Below are 6,082 nucleotides of genomic sequence, written 5' to 3'. Positions count from 1 at the left end.
GACAGAGATCACAAGTTGGCAGAGAGGCAGGCAGAGACAGAGGGGGAAGCAGGATCCCTGCTGAGCAGAGAGCCCAATGCGGGGCTTGATCCCAGGACCCTGAGATCATGACCTGAGCCAAAGGCAGGGCTTAACCCACTGAGCCACCCAGGCGCCCCTTGATCACATTTTCTTTTCCGCTTTTGCTTCAAGTGTTCTGGGTCACTTAGCCTAGCTCCTGCATTTCATCCACTGTATTGTGTAAACCTGTGTCTGCCTACCCTGTTCTCCACTGGGACTGCCTTTTTTTCTTTTGTCCATTTGGTATGTTCCTGACCTTGCCTAGGTCAGGTGTTTCCCTCTCAGCTTTCTCAGACTCTGTAAAGCTCTTACCTGCTCCCTGCCTCTGGGCTCCTTAGCACTTAGCACCAAGAGTCTCACTTCTACCACACTCGCCACACTGAGGTGCATGTACATTTGCTACTCAAGGATTTCTGTCTCAAGTTAGCATTGCTGTATCACAGTGAAAGAATCAATATTCTTAGTATTTTGATATTTGATATCGGTTCTTTATAGTTAGTGATGGACCAGTTTACATTTGTAAATGAGAACCCATTTCTTTATATCCTGGCCAACACTTGGTGTTTTAGGTCTTAAGACTTTTATTGCTCTGAAGAATAGGAAACTATCTTTTTCTGATTATTTCTCACAACCTGATTTGTACCCTCATTGGCTTTTATTTTTCTCCAAATTTTTGTTTTTAAGGTCCTCGGTGTGGGCTTCTGGGCTATCCACGGCACAATCTCTAGGGAACATCATTCATATAGACCACCTTGAGAATAGTGTCATTCTGGGTGTTTGCAAAAAAGGTGACCCTGAGGCAAAGACTGTGTTTTACTCATCTCTGTACTTCCTGTTTGCATCAGGATTTGGCACAGAGTAAGCACTAAATTGAGGAGAGGATAGTTTCACTGATAACATTTCAGCAAAATTGCTTCCCTTCCAACATCTCGTGAAGAAGTAAAATAGTAAAGTGGGTGCTTCTAGACAGTTTTATATATGTGCATTTTATGTTTTATCATCTTTTTTAAAGTCATATCATCAGGAAATGTGCCTGAAATCGTAACCTGGCATTTTAATTCTGTAATATGAGTCTCTTAATCCTGAGCCTGTGTATTATTCTGGAAAGCACATATGGAGGTAAATTAATATGAAGTCATAGAAAAGACCCTATCCAATCAACAGTGCACTTGAAATTGTCAAGGTAATGGCTTTCATTTTACCAAGAGAATTATTCCTGAGAACCATAATCCTTTACATTTGTTCAGTGTTTTTGGTTTATAAAGGACATTCACATGTATATGTCATTTGATTTCTGCTAAAACTCTGTGGGTTAAGTCACACACAAATTATTACTGAGGCTGAGACCCATTAGTAAGTTGGCTGAGGTGATATAACTAACGAGACAAGCAAAATCTGATATTGATGGGCAGCAGTGTGCGCATCTGTGCAACTCAACTTCCCGACTTGCTATGGAATGTGGCCATGGGAACACCATTCTATTCAATGAGACATAAAAGTGAAAGCTTACTGACATTTCTTTGTTTTATTACATATTTCTTCGTTGTCTTTTATGACATATTATTGGATACAAACAAAATGATATATAACACATGCAAGTTTTAAAGAATAATAATTATATGTAATGAATACCTGTGAACCCTCTACCTAACCCAGGACTAGAACGCAGCCAACAACATCCATCTGCCTCCGAGTTCTTCACCTCTGCCACTTGTCTTCTCCCATGGGTGACATTGTTCTGAGTTTTGTGTTGATCATTCCTATGCTTTTCTTTTTCCATAGTTTTGTCTGTTATGTCTATATACCTTAACAACGTATTACTTAGTTTTGAGTTTTATAAAAATGGTATTTTATGTTCATTGTGTCCCTGTGGGACTTGTTTTTTTTTTTTTTTTGATGACTCAAAATTACATTTCTAAATAACATAGTCATTGAATGAATAAAATGATTTATTTTATGTATAGCTCTACCTTATTCATTTTCACTCCTACAAGATATTCCATAGTATGAATGCACCACAATTTATTATTCTCTCATCAATGGACATTTGGAAGTATTCCAGTTCTCTTGTTGTTATAGTTACTAGAGTGGTCATTTGTGCTCGTGTGTCCTGTTATATATGTAGGAGTTTCTCCAGTAGTGCATTTTATGTCAGGTTGTTTAAATTTACGGTACAGCAATATTTCCAACTTTGTTGGACCAACTGAGGGGCCCACCATCATTCATCCACATTCCCTTCCACATTTATATTATCAGACCTCTTGAATTATGCCTATTGTCTAAAGTTACATTTCACTAATTTTATTGATAAGGTTTTATTATTATAGCTATTAATGAAGTTGGACATACTTTTGCATCTTAATGACCTTACATCATTCATCTTTTATGAAACGCCTTTTTATGACCTTTGCTTATTTTTCTATTGAGTTGTATATTTTAAATTAATTTATCAATGTTCTTTATATATTCTGCATATTAAATTTTTGTTTATTATATGCTGTGTGGTGATATTGACTCCTAATTATGGACTGTCTTTGTATTTCTCTATTATGTTCTTGGTGAACAAAAGTTCTTCATTTTGATAGGGTTGTATACATCCTTTTTGGAAAATTGCTTCCTTTTGTGTTTTACATTAAAAAAAAAATTCTGGGGGTGCCTGGGTGGCTAAGTGGGTTAAAGCCTCTGCCTTCGACTCGGATCATGATCTCGGGGTTCTGGGATCGCGCCCCACATCAGACTCTCTGCTCAGCCGGGAGCCTGCTTTCCTTCATCTCTCTGCCTGCCTCTCTGCCTACTTGTGATCTCTGTCAAATGAATAAATAAAATCTTTAAAAAAAAGAAAGAAAAAAAATTCTGTAATTCATAATAAAGACTTGGTTCTCAGATTTTTTTTTCCTTCTACAATTTTTTGAGTTTTTGTTTTCCTATTAAAGTCCTTAACCCATATGGAATTAATTTTTGTGCTAAATTTAAAAAAATAAAAGCTCCTTTGGGAGAATAAAGTGCTTTATTTCAGTTCAACTTAATTAAGAAATACTTGTCCAGTTTTCAGATTTTATCTTTCCCAAACTGAGGTGTGTGTATATGTGTGTGTGTGTTCACTTTTTTTGGGGGGGTGGCTGGGAAAGAGAATCAAAACAATTATGTCATAGAGATGATGAAATAAAGGAAGTAAAATCACTAATCAATTAAAAATAAATGTATCGAGATTATGGTTTAGCTAAGGACTTCCCTGAAAATTTCATATAACAGAGGAAAATAACTCAGACTATGCTTTATAATCATTTATCCTCTTAAGACAGTATTATTTGTTAAATAGAAGTAAGCTTTTAAAAAAAGAATTTGCAAACAAATAAATACAAATTAAAAAATAAAAAAAAAAGAGTTTGCCTTGTATTAATGCCCATTTTGGGGGGGGTAATTTAAAGTTATGGAAAATGACAAGAAAATAGGTTATTTATTAAAAAAGACAACAGTAGTCCCTGAAAACCACTTCCCTTTAACTCCTTTTCTCCTCTCACTAAAACAAACTAACAACAACAAAAAAGCCAGAAAATAAAACCACAGCATAAGAGGAAGGGTGTAGACAACAGTGTAATCTATAGAGTACTTGGGTATATTCTTTAGCTAGAACAATTTTTGGGCATCACTGATGCTAGAGGATGACACAGCCCAAGGGGTTATAGTCCAGACCATGCATTCTGGAATCTCTCGTGAAGCTACTACCTACGACCTTCCTCTCAGAGGTTCTGATTGCTGTGACCTGGCATAATGCCCTGGAATTGGCAAGTTTCAAAACTTCACAGGTGATTCCAATTTTGTTATGGTTAAGAACCACCACATGGGGCCAAACTCCTCATTTTACAGATTGAAAAACAAGGGATGGAGATCTCCACAGCTCACTGTGGCTGACCCATAGCGGAATCAGTGTGGATTCCAGTTAGTTCTCTTCCTACACATCATTCACCCTGCGCAGGCCCAGGAGAGGGTCCTACTCATTTCCTACATCATTCAGCCTTGTCTACGTTTAATAGCACTGGGTCTATCGTAGATGTTTAGTAAATATTAAATGAATAAATTCCTATCTCATGTCCAATTCCAATGCTGGCCACGTTGGAAAAACCTGCCAATGGAAGTCCAGTATACAAAATGGATGAGGTTGCAGAGGCTCAGAGCATTGAGGTTTTTTTTTTATTATTTTTGGACTCAACAAGCTGTCCCCACACCACCCTAGAATCTGTAGGGACTTCTGTCAGTTTCCATGGCACCAGCTAATTGTAGAGATTTTAGGGCAGATTGGGGGCACATGGAATGTGTCTGGGGTGGGAGAGCAGGGTACAAGGAAATCTTACCCCTCTGCTACATGCAAAAAGAAGGGAAAGAATTCACTACCAGATTTTATTAGGATTAGCCACAAGCTTGAAGATGGGAAATATAAAAATGGCATGGAGTTTTCCCTGAACTGGGGCACACATCCACATAGGAAGTCCTACGTGAGGAAAGGGGGAACAGCATGGATTGTAGAATAATGGCATCCAATAAGGATGAGCTCACATGAAAGTGTATGCCTACTTGGTATGATTTACAATCCAGGTTTTTCCCTTACAAGTTCTTGTCAGGAGTACCTAGGCATTTTATTTCCTCTCAAATGTCATGGGCCTGGACCCCACCCCCAGAGATTTAAATTCTGCAGAAAGAGTGGGGGATTCTGACGCATCTGCTTAATTAGTTCAGGTCAAACTGACCTTTGTCTCTCACCCAACCTGCTGATGCCTGAAATTCCACACAGAGCCATAATCATTTGTTGACAAGCCTATCTCTTTAATATGAAAATTGCCCAGGGAGAGGTTACAATTAAGGGTTTATCAATTAATGATATTTTCAGATAATGAATGAATGTGTTTCATCACTTGCTTTCCTTGGAGGTAGTTTTGATAATAATCTTTACCAAAATGATAATGGATTTCTAGCTTACCTTCTGTCACTCTTCTATCTTCTGAGGAACACACCCTCCTTAAGCTTGGACAATAGTTTCCAGTTGGCTCTTTTACCATTTAGTCATTCTTTGTAGCATATCCCCTGTTTGTGGATGAGGAAAATAAAGCAACTTCTCTTGGCATTCTCTTCTATTACCACCAACCTTGATGAGGAAGAAACTCCGTTTGAGAGAAATAGGACATTCAAGTGGGCAGAGTCACTCAGTTACTTGACAGATGGCCCAGAAGCACAAGAGTGCATTCCCAGGTTCATAAAGTGAGTCAGATCCTATCCCAAACCACAGCAGCTTTCAAGCATGGTGATCTTGAAATAAATAATTAGAAAAACAAGCTAAGGGTTTTTTTTTTTTATTTAAAAAACACAATTTATTGAAAAAGAGTAATGCTTTATACAAATTCCCATTACAAAACTCCAAAATATCTATTTGTCTGTTTCCAGGCATAGAAGCAGAATACAAAAATATCAAAATTAGATGAATTCTGGTGTACAAATTCTGTTGGCCATTTTGAACTATCAATTTCTCTGTAGAGTTTAGCAACCAGTAACCACCATGCATTTACACTCAGACATGATTAGAACCTTTGTATATAGCAAAGACTCTTTTGAATTATACCTTCTAAGAACACAGAGGTTCAGGTTTGGAAGACATACTAAGCTTTATGGGTTCATACCTTCATATGATGTAGTCCTTTGGATAACTCCCCTGATGTGGTGTCACTATGAATTACCATTCCCCAGCTACCTATTTGAGCAGTGCTCCCTGCCAGCCTAAGCAACACCTCTGATAGCATCACTTAACAGAAACTCACCTTGTATACCCTTGCAAATTATTTTAATTCAAAAAAGTCTTCTGTACCTTGGCTTTGCTGATGCTCACACGTCTACATTCTAAGTGTAAGTCTGCATTACTGAAAGGAGAAAAGCTTCACCTTAAAAAGCATCAGGACACACCCACTGAAGAAACTAAGACTTCCTTAGAATCTTTTTCATTTAGTAAGCAAATTTCACTTCAGTGTCTCATCAC

The sequence above is a fragment of the Mustela erminea genome, chromosome 1 (genome assembly GCF_009829155.1).
Source record: "Mustela erminea isolate mMusErm1 chromosome 1, mMusErm1.Pri, whole genome shotgun sequence".
NCBI lineage: Eukaryota > Metazoa > Chordata > Mammalia > Carnivora > Mustelidae > Mustela > Mustela erminea.
The sequence above is the reverse complement of the archived record's forward strand: the minus strand, read 5'-3'. Positions refer to the sequence as shown.